Genomic DNA, 11,329 nt, shown 5'->3' with positions numbered 1-11,329 from the left:
TTTTCTGTCACCACTGTAAGAAAGATGCTATCTTCTGCACTGATATCCATGACGAAAAGAGTAGTGACCAGGACAAGACATCGGATATGCCCTGCAACCTTCGGACAAGAGAGAGGAATCCAAGAACCTGCTGCCGCTGCCCACAGGGACTCAGAATCCTGCGGAAGGGACCCATAAGATGAGGCTGCAAGGAACGGACTACTGTGGGTAAGAGTATTCACAAAAAAAAAAAAAAAAATCTGTTTGTTTCCAAAGTTGAGACTAAGACTTCTAGGCACAATGTTATCCAAAGTCTAATTGGAAATTTTTCACAAGATGGCAGAATTTAAACTCCTGAATCAGAAAATTCTGAATTCAAATGTTCTTTATTCATGCCAAGGCCTGCAATTTGAACAGATTATAGACTATCTCTGTCCTCTTTCTGCTTACTTAGTGGCAAAATACAGATAATACCCGCCTCTTCAAGTGCTCGTGAATCTCTGAGTTAGTATTAATGATGTTTTCAGATCAACTTTGAAAGATGAAAAGCTGAGGTGAGGAGCTCAATATCTGAAATAAGTACCAATATCAGCCAGTAAAAATTCATTGCTGACCTGTTTTGTGCCCAGAGTCTTGGGAACTATGGAGTATTAAAAATTATGTTTTGCCACATTAAACAAATAATTTTTGACAGTTATAAACTGAATAAGAAGTGCTAAAAAAAAGTGAAAAGAAAGGCTCTTTCTGGACAGAGGGGCCAAGAAGAGAGAGAGGGGAGATGAACCTTTGAGATGAGCAAGGAAAGAAAAAAAGAAAAAGAGCCTAGAGCAATACAAAGAGAAAATGAGGGGGTGTGTGTGTGTGTGTGTGTGTGTGTGTGTGTGTGTGTAAGAAGAGAACAAATACTTTCAGAACGTAATGTGTCCTAGTACTGCATTAATTGCATTACATTATAATCACATTTAATTATCCCAACAACTCTCCAAGCTATTCTCTCCATTTTATAGGGGAAAAAAATCCTGAGATTTAAGAGTTGTCAGTGACAGTTATAATCTGAACCTATCTCTGCCCATCCAGTACTGAGAATTTATGTAAAATCATGTTTGTTGAATCAAAGGTGAACATGGCCATGCTGAACTCTGGATAGATGTTTCGTCTAAATTCTGGGGAATCCCAAAATTAAGGTGAATGTCCAATAGCCACTCTCCTTGATCCTTTCCCTAAGGCAAAAATTTTAAGCCCAGGAAAGACTATGACTCCCTTCGTGTATTCAACTCATTTCTCACCTACCTTCAAACCCCAGTGAATTCGGTTTCTCACTAAGGGAAGAACTGATTTTCATTGGTATTCACTTGAAGTAGGCAAGGTCACGGCTTAGAACACTGGAAATGCATTGTCTAAAGAGCACACTTTGTATCTTGCTTCAGAAAGAAGATCTTTAAAGATGTCCTGGCTTAGCTGACTTTTCTCCCCCTCCTGCATCTGAGAAACATCCTCCAGGGAGAAAGTCAATTTCAAATCTGCACACTGCAGAGGCTCAGGGCAGTCAGTTGCAGAATTCAGATCAGGCTGTCTTCTCTTTTGAGATAAACAGAATCTGGGAAGAGTTTTTGAAAGAAAAGTTTTGAGCAATCCTCAGGGCAAGGGTGTCAAGTTTCTGGTATTTTTTTTTCATTGTGTGACAAATATTCACTTTAGTAACTTGCCTGGACTCCACATTGATGAGGCTAAGAAGCAGTATTGTGTTCCCTTTGGAAAGGTCATCTGATCCAGCCCTTGGTTCACACAAGAGGGTGTATTTCTATTTTCCAGATCCTCCCCTTATTTTACATTTGATATATAAACATTTTCCATTAGTCTTTACGTTGAACAATTCCTCTTTACAGAAGCATTTCCATAACGGGAAATTGTTCCTTACTTACTTTTATTCTTTTCTGTAATGGAACTGAGGCTCAGACCCACATATACTAAGCGAGCATTCTGCCACTGAGCTACATCTTCAGAACCAAAGGCTGTTCTTCAAGTTGGGTAAGGAATAAATTATATTATTTCCAAAAAAAAAGAATTAAACAAAATTTAAAATTATTTAAAATACTCTTCGCTACTCAAACACAGAAATTACCAGAGCATGCAGAGGAATGATAAATCCATTCTTAGCATTCCCCAAATGAGCAACTCTTAACTTCCTTTTCCACAATGTAGATATTGTACAGGAAATTGTCTGAAGAAAACCAAAGAGTATACTCAAGGGAGGAAATGTCAGGCCAACCTTTCTCTGCTGTCTCTGGTGCTGAACAAGGAGATGAATATTCATGCAGATTTTTTTAAAAATTAGGTGGAGTGAATGCAATTTCTTTTCCTTTTCTTCAATATTTTCCTACTCTGATTAGAATAAGTCAAAAGTTGGGATTGGGCATCAACCAAATTACATACAATATAAGTTTGTATTGCACTGAGTCACCAAATTTGAAGCATACAGGAGCTTCTTTCAGGGTAAAGGCCTGGAACAGCAGGGAACCTTCCAGACCTGCAGCTCCACACAGGTAGTGAATGAATGAAGACAATGTGAGAACCACCAAAGCTACAAGTCAAAGGCTCTAAATGAAGAATCACCTCCAACTATGGCAAGATGATACTGTTTTAAGCAAATGTGTCAAGAACATGTGTTTTCTCCACATCCCTTCATTTAATCCTCACATTTACCCCATGAGGGAAGCATCATTATCATGTATTTTTTTTATGAATGTGGAAAATGAGCCTTTCCATACCAGGTAGAGTCAGAGTTTCTGTCAGCCAGTCTGATTCCCAATGTTTAGACCTTATGAAAGCTCTGCTGCTCAGTATTTTTAGAAAAAATAGAATCAATAGAATACAGTCTACCCTTTGTGTCCAAGGGTTCTCCATCCACAGGTTTCAAACCATGGATTGAAAGAACAACCAAAACTGACAAAATAATTGGATCTGTACTGAACACATACAGACATATTTTATTATCATTATTCCCTAAACAATATAGCAACTATTTATATAGCATTTGCATTACATTAAGTATCACAAGTAATATAGAGTTGATTTAATGGATACAGGTTACATGCACATACTGTACCATTTTTTGTATTAGGTACTTGAGCATCTGCATATTTCAGTATCTGCAGGAGACTTGAGACCCAAGTAGAATTCGTCCACATAAAATAAGATTACGAGGGGTTAACTCCCATTTTCATGGAGGCTGTATAACACCACAGCCTTCAAGGTGGGTGGCCCAGGGCAGCCAGTGGTGTGCCTCAGTCCATGCCTGAAGACCTGGGAACCCAAGAAGTCAACAGAGAAAGCCCTGATCTATTTCCTAAGACACCCAAAGCCAGAAATGCTGACGGCAGAGACCAGGTGAAAATGGATGTCACAATGCCCTTCCTCTGTCATTTTGTCCTATTCAGGCCTTCAACAAATTTCAAGATGACTCCTAATACTCACAAAGGTGACCTTTCTTGCTCAGTTTCCAAACTAAAAAGCTACTGTCTTCTAGAATCACCCTCCCAGCACACCAAGAAATAATACTTTACCAGCTCTCTGAGCATCCCTTAGCCCTGTCAGGTTGACAGACAAAATTTCTTTTTTTTCCATAATTTTATTGAGAAATAAATAGCAATGAGATAGTTTCAAATCAAGTTGGTAGGACAGTTCCAATAATTAACACATTGCATACTGCCTTCCTAGTGGTTATTTGTTGTAAAAGATGCAAACATGATACACTATTTACAAACACAATTAGAACAAATCCCTCTATTCCTTGAATTAAGAGACTGTAGCTATTTATCTATCCTAATCATTTTGAATACAGATATACAAAATGGTCACTCATCTATATCCCCTTTTCTTGTTTAGTTCCATCATTTAAATATTATAGGTGTGTGAATTCAGCAAAATATTCCAAAATAGTCCAGTAGTCCATAATAGTACTGGGTCTTCCACTTGACTGGCAATGTCAGAAGTTGTTGACCTGAGTCCCCTACATCTCAACATAACAACATGGATTTATTTCTTGTACTTAGCTTTTATACTTTTCTGCTGGATGGTTAAGACCAAGATAAAGCAAGACCTATGTAACAAGAATTGTAGCTTTTGGGTCTGAGCAGGTCAGTGAAATCCCCTCAGGATTTATCCTGAAACCCGGTACCTCAGATTGTAGATCCTTTGTCAGTGTCAGCCATGTGGATGAGTCATGGACATTTCTTGGCCAATTTGCCTTCTGTGAAAGCCTGAGAGAATGTTTTCTCTCCCTGTGACTCTCCATAGGCACACTCTACATCATCGATCACTTTCCTCTTTGGCCCCATAATCTCCTTGATCAGAAAATTTGGGACACAACTGAGTTACATGATGTTACAGTACAGGTTTTCATGTGTCCTGAATCTTAATTGACCTTGGAAGGCTAGGACCAAAATGTTGTCTTTCCTTGTGTCCCTCCTTTTTCTCTAATTTTTGGTCTGCAAACTTAGGTTGTTAACCCTCCAGAAGAGAAGCTTATTGTCATTACCATACAACCTAGGCTGTTGAACTTAACCTCACTATCTGCCTGAATATCAAGCATCTTAGGCATAACATGGAACAGGTATTTTTCATAAAGTATTGATATATTAAACTTTAAGTCCCTACAGAATATGACAAAAAAAATAGAAAATTAAACTATATTTTAAAAATAGGAATAAAGAATTATATATGTTTACACATAAGTCCAAAACTCTAACCATATACAACATTGTTGCAGGACAGACCCACGGCACTCCTTTTCCTGTCTCCTGCCTTCATTCACCACCCCCTTTCTGTTTTAAACAATCATCTACCTGAGCGACAGCACAGCAGCAAGTGGCGTGGCATATCATGACAAGCAGCATGTATTTAGAAGACCAGAATGAGAGACACTCCAAGCATGAACCTACTATTATAAATTGCCTTCTTCAGTGCAGTTGCTTAGTTCACAGTTGTCAGTATATATAGTCAAGGTGAGAATCCTTCCAATTAACTTCTAGACAGATAAAATTTCTTAATTCATAAATTCATCTTGTTCAATGACTTTCCAGCTGAAAGCCCCATGAACATAAAAGTTCTCTTCATTTTGTCCATTTATTAACAACATCCCCAAACTATGTGCCCACTGGATATGTATTATATAATCAATACAAGAAGTATGACATAAACTTCTACTTTTAACTCAAGCTCCTCAAGAGTTTCCTGTGTCCAGCTCATTCAATATCATGTTATATTGCTGCTGGATTCATAACAAATCAACATGTAACATATGAACCTATAGAAAGCTTATATGACACTGATTCTTTCAGTGTCAGTTTCTTTCAGGACTCACTTCTTAGCTGTATAGACAAAACAACAAAAAACAAAGCTTCAGTTAAATTCCACTATTGCTTTTTGTTGTCAAAACAGTGATTCTTTAGGTTTTTCTTTAGAAATGCACCATTTGCATATGTAACCTAGATACTCCTTCCCTCTGGGAAGAATTAAATATATTCCATCTTCTCTTTCACATTCAAAAAGAGCCAAACATAGGGGAGGTGAGAATGGGGAATGTTGATTAAATATGCCCTGGTACTTGGCTTTGGCTCATTGTTTTCTACCCTTGTCATTGTACCCCTTGATTTCATGCTGAAGAATCAAGGCTACTGGCTTGGATTCTATGGATCTGTTTTCAGTGCTGACTGATGTTACTCTATATTTAATTGCTTTGAAATTTTGATAAATACCTGAATTTCTATTTCCTTATCAACAAAATAGGAATGAAAAGTATGTGCCCACATGACTTCTTTGAAATGCAAGTGAAAATTATTGCAAAATGATGTGCTACTTACTACTCCACTTTGGTTTCACACTGCTGAAGAGATACCCATACCTCTGTCAGGGACCTGCATTTGGCTCAGGCAGGAAAAGAGGAATAAGATGACAGAATCCATTCATTTTTCTCACCCCTCAAACAGCATATCCTTGATCAATTTCTATTTCCACCATTCCTCTGAAAGTGGGCAGGCCAGGCCACCAACGACCTCCTTGCCATCAACATCTATTGAGTGTTTCAGTCATTGCCTTTCTAGAACCAACCCCCCCTTGACTGATCTTCTTCCTGAAACACTCTCTGCTTCAGTCTCTGTTCTTTAAGCTCTTAGGCTTTCACTTTATAAAAGTTCCTTCTCAACCTTCTTTGCTGACTCATTCTGATTGTTAGTTTAAATATTTTTAATAGAATTTCTTGAAATCTTTTGCTTAAATAATAGGATATTGGAGACATAAGCTTCATTTCATTTTATCATTCTTGCATGGAGGAGAAGCCTCCATAAATATACTCCCTAGAAAACAAAAATACCCATCTAAATATTTCCAGGGAAACATAGCAATCTGCAAAACTGATGAGACTTGTAGGCACTTTATAGAGTAGAAGGTTATTTTCACAGGGCCTAGCAACACATAAAATCCTAGTATGTCTTACCAGATGTCATTTTAAAAATATTCCTGACAAAGAGAATTTTATGATGCAAAATAGAATTTGCTTTTCCATAACTATAAAAAAAGACAGAATACATTCTCCCCATAGTATTAAGATTCTTGTACGAGCAATTAGAGGCACCTACAGTTTAAAGATTAATGTTGGAAACATTTGTGAGTTCAGTGGGAAAAGGAAACATGACTGAAATGTGAAGTTTAAAATTTGAGGGATAAGGGAGAGAATAAAAATTTTAACAACTAGAATGTCAACATACAATGTATTCCACTTCTTTGACTCAGATCTCTAAATATTTAAGTCCTTCTGTGTTCAGACCCTGGTCCCCTCCTACTGTTCGTTCACTATATCCTTTCCCAAATGACTACATCTATTCCTGTGGCCTGAATTAACTTCTCTTTGCAGGTAACTCTCTGAATATATCTCTAACCTGACTTATCTTCTAGGCTTCTGACAGGTATTCTGCAGCTGCTGGCATGGAATCTTTAATTAGAATATTCACAAGCATTTCAAAACTCATATATCCAAAACAGAACTATTGCTTTCTGTCCTCTAACACCTGTACCTTCCATGCCATTATTTTCCTCTGCCATTTATATCTAACTAAATGGCACCATCAGTACCTAGTTTTTCAAACCGGAAAACTTAGAAGCATGGTTGATTCTTTTTTCTGCATATTCTTCCAAATGTATCCACCAAGGGTCTTATCTCATGTACTTCTAAGTTATGCCTTTTTTAGATCATCTTTTCCTCATCTTATAGCCACTATCTAAGCTCCTGCCAAGGTCATCTCTTGCTTGGCTAGTCCAAAAGTCACCTTCTGGTAAGTTTCTTGTTGTTACTCTTTCTCTTCAAGTCCTTTTCCATCAATGTCAATATGATCTGTGTAAAAACATGAATAAGCTCCCTGCCATCTTGGTCACCTTTCCTGTTGTGGCACACACTACCCAATATTCATAGCTAATGGAGGAGAGGTTTCATGAGGCTCGTGTTTGAAGGGGTCCATAGCCAGCTGCTGACAGGCAGAAGCTCTATGCAGGAAGGGCATGATGGAGCAAGACTGTTGAGCTCATGGTGGTGGGAAGTGGAGCAGGGGACAGTGCCAGAGGGAAAGAGGAGGGACACATAGGTAGATCCCAAGTCACACCTCCATGACCCACCTAGATGCACCCAAAAGTGTGCTCCACCAATCCCCTGGAGTGGAGCCCAAATCCAATGAAGAGACAAAATCAAGTTTGACAATTCTGTGCGCCTAAGTTCTTTCAATGGGTTTCTTTATATTTACAAAGCTATTCAAACTAGCTGAAATTCTTGGAACAACTCACCCACTCTAGTGTCTGTCTGTCTCTTTGTTCTCTGTAACTTCACCTTATCCTTCTTTCTCTCTCACTAAATTTATAATAGCTATTTTCAGTTCTTCGAACATATAGTTTCTTCTCCATCTCAACACTTGTGTACTAGTTGCACTACAAGGACCATCTTTCTATTCATCCTCTAGAAAATAGCACAGAGCCTGGCATCATGCACAGGTCCACTCTAATAATATGAGCTGCCCACGAGCCTGAGGCAGGGAGATCATGGCCATATGGCCAGCCTGGGAAACTTAGTAAGACCCTGTTTCAAAATAAAAGAAAATAGGGGCCAACCAAATATCTCAGCGGATTAAAGCACCTACAAGCAGGTGCAGAGGCCTTAGGTTCAATCCCCAGTCATGCTGTGCTGGGCCCACCCCAGCCCTGCCCCTGGGGCCCATTGAGACTGGGCGTGGTGGCGTGGGCCTGTAATCCCAGCTCTTCGAGGCTGTAAACAGGCAGATGACTATGAGTCCGATCTAGTAGTGAGACCCTGAACACCCTGCAGACCCTTCCCAAAAAGACAAAAAATAATAATAATAATAATAATAATAATAATAATAATAATAATAATAAAATGAAATAATAAAAAGGCCTGGGCAGGTAGCTCAATGGCTTCTTAGCCTTTGGGTTCTAATTCTAAGAGAAAAGTAAAACAAGCAAAGAAAAAAGAATATTATTGGGGCCAGGCAGATGGCTCAGTGGAATAAGCGCTTCCCTTGCAAGCACAAGGGACTGAGTTCAATCCCCGGTTCCGCAAAAAAGAAAGAAAATTATCCCCATCAGACTCTACAAGTCTCAGCTCAACAGTTAACTTCAGCAAATCATCTCTAATTATTGTCTTATCCTTACTTGGTGGCTTTTTTATGATATTTATTTTAAGTTTTATTATGTATTTCTTTCTTATTGTTCAGTTCATTCACAAGACTGAACTCTGTGAGCAGAGAGATCTTAACTAACTTGTTCTTCACTGCACATTGACCCTCAGCAATGAGCCTAAAATAAGTGGGATCTCAAGAACTTGTTGATAAATATCCTTATAGCAATAAATTTACAAATCTGAGAATTGTGTGAAGTGGGGCACATTGATAGATAGTATCTGCAATTTTGCAGTAGTAAAAAGGTAAAATCATCAACAAATGTGGTAATTATGATAATTCTGTTGCACGGAAGAGAAGAACTAGAGCAGCAGAAGAGTGCCTGGCCTGTCACCCTGGGCCCTGTGGAATGCTTTGCCTCATTGTCAGCCTGCAATGCTGGCAGCATCCTTCTCCTGCATTCAGAATAATCTTTATGCCTCTAGACATCACCAAATGACTACTGGCGAGAGACGGGGCAAACTCGCCCCATTGAAAACCACTGACATATGTGGTAAAAAATTATACTCCTCTACCCCAGATAAAAACAGCAAGTGAAGGACCAGAAAGATAGTTCAGTGGGCTAAACACCTTCTCAGGCAAGCACAGGGACCAGGGTCTAATCCCTGGCACTATATGCCATGCCGGCCCTGGCCCCAGGTGTGATGAGACAGCAACAAAGACCAGGCATTTTGGTGCACACCTCTAATCCCAGCGCTGGGGAGGCTGAAAACAGAAGGATCACTATGAGTCTGCACTACCTGGGGAGACCCCATGTAGTACCAAATAAATTTTTTTTAAAAACTCAGCATGTGAAGAAGCTAATCAGGAGTATAATTTGCCAGACTAGGCTGCATATAACTAGGAATAAAAAAAAAAAATTCAGTAAACAGACCTGTGTGATGAAGTAGACTCCTGGTTCACACACATCTAGATCTGTCTTCCTAGAATGGGTGTGTTCACCAAGAAAGATAACAATAGTTATATTCCTATAAAAGTTATCTTCAAACATTGTCAGTTAATTAGAAACAGTTACACTAAATTTATATAAGTTCTTGGAGGCATGGAATTGCTTTGCCTGGTCTTCAGGAACTTTTATATAAAATGCTTAATTTTTTACTATCTGCATAGATAAGTAGATCTTTAAGAAAAGAGGTTACTGTCTACGCCATACCACCCTGAACGCACCTGATCTCGTCTGATCTCGGAAGCTAAGCAGGGTCGGGCCTGGTTAGTACTTGGATGGGAGAAAAGAGGTTACTTACTAAAAAAAAAAAAAAAGAAAAAAAAAAAGAAAAGTTATTTTAAGTGGTAAATTTACATATTAGAATAGTGATCTTATCTAGCAAAGTATAATAATACAAATATTCCAGATTTGAGCTACATTTTAGGAATTTACAAAATAGGTAGTCCTATTCAATTTCAGCCAATGCTAAAAAAATACTTTGAATCTAAATTGTTTTCCACATTGCATGTATTAGTTTACCTTAACTCTTAACCAAGTCCATTAGCCTTCTGGATGAGGTACAGTTATGTTTAGAAAAAATATGATGCTGTCATTAAATTCACATGAGCAGAAGATGAAAACTTTCATCACAGAGCAATAACTCCCTACCATTAATTGGTTCTTTACTATGAAGATGGCATTGAATTAAGTGTTTTACACATTTATATCGCAGAAGAGAGAACCAAAATCTGGTGAAAATATTTAAAAAGCCATACTGATTAAAGGGGGAAATGCAAATGCAACCGTGACCCAAGCCCTGAAAGATGTGTATGCACTGAAAAACCGTATGCTGTTCTGTATAAAAAGGAAAATATCACAAGATCATTTGAACATCAGACATCAATAGAATTCTTTTCAAAGAAACAAGATTGTTCTTTATTCTTGTTTGAATCCCACAATAAGAAGTGTCCCAATAACCTAACAATAGGTCGTATGTACAACTACCACGTGCTGGATAGGATTGAATTAGGTATCGAGAAATTTGTGTCTCTAAAAGATAGTAAGAACAGTAAATGTCCTGAGAGAACAAAGCCCGTGTTAATATTTCCTGGCGATGATTTTGATGTGACGGAAGACTACAGAAGGCTGAAAAGCCTTCTTACTGATTTCTTCAGAGGCCCCACAGTGTCAAATATCTGACTGGCTGTGTTAGAGTATGTTTTGCACTTCACTGCACTGAAGGGGAAGGTTCATTTTCGCAGCTATAAGTTGCTCTTGAAGAAATCTGGTTGCAGAACACCATGGATTGAGTTGGAAGAGATGGGACCTTCATTGGACTTGGTTCTCAGGAGACACACCTGGCTTCAGATGACCTTTATAAGTTGTCTATGAAAATGCCAAAAGCTCTCAAGTCACTGAAACTTTTATTTTTGCTCTGCTGAAATAGGGAGTATCAGTCCACTTTACAAAATAAATAAATTTATTTACTTATCTTATAAGGTGAATTCATGGTAGGAACCAGGACCCCCTAACTGCAAAGATCAAGTTATTAGCTGCCAAGTAGTATGGCCTTTTGTTATGGTAAGAATTAATATGGCTGACACTGACAAAGGTTCTACAATCTGAGGTACAGGATCTCAGGATAAATCCTGAGGGCATTTCACTGACCTTCTCAGACCAAAAAGCTACA

General features: G+C 38.4%; 1 pseudogene; it reads left to right on the top strand.

Annotated features, from left to right (window-relative positions):
• The first annotated feature begins 3,270 nt into the window (after window positions 1-3,270).
• On the top strand, window positions 3,271-11,081 carry LOC105742942 (annotated as a pseudogene).
• Window positions 11,082-11,329: the final 248 nt, after the last annotated feature.

This window comes from Octodon degus, unplaced genomic scaffold (genome assembly GCF_000260255.1).
Source record: "Octodon degus isolate 3935 unplaced genomic scaffold, OctDeg1.0 scaffold00085, whole genome shotgun sequence".
NCBI classification, from domain to species: Eukaryota; Metazoa; Chordata; class Mammalia; order Rodentia; family Octodontidae; genus Octodon; species Octodon degus.
The sequence above is the reverse complement of the archived record's forward strand: the minus strand, read 5'-3'. Positions and strand labels throughout refer to the sequence as shown.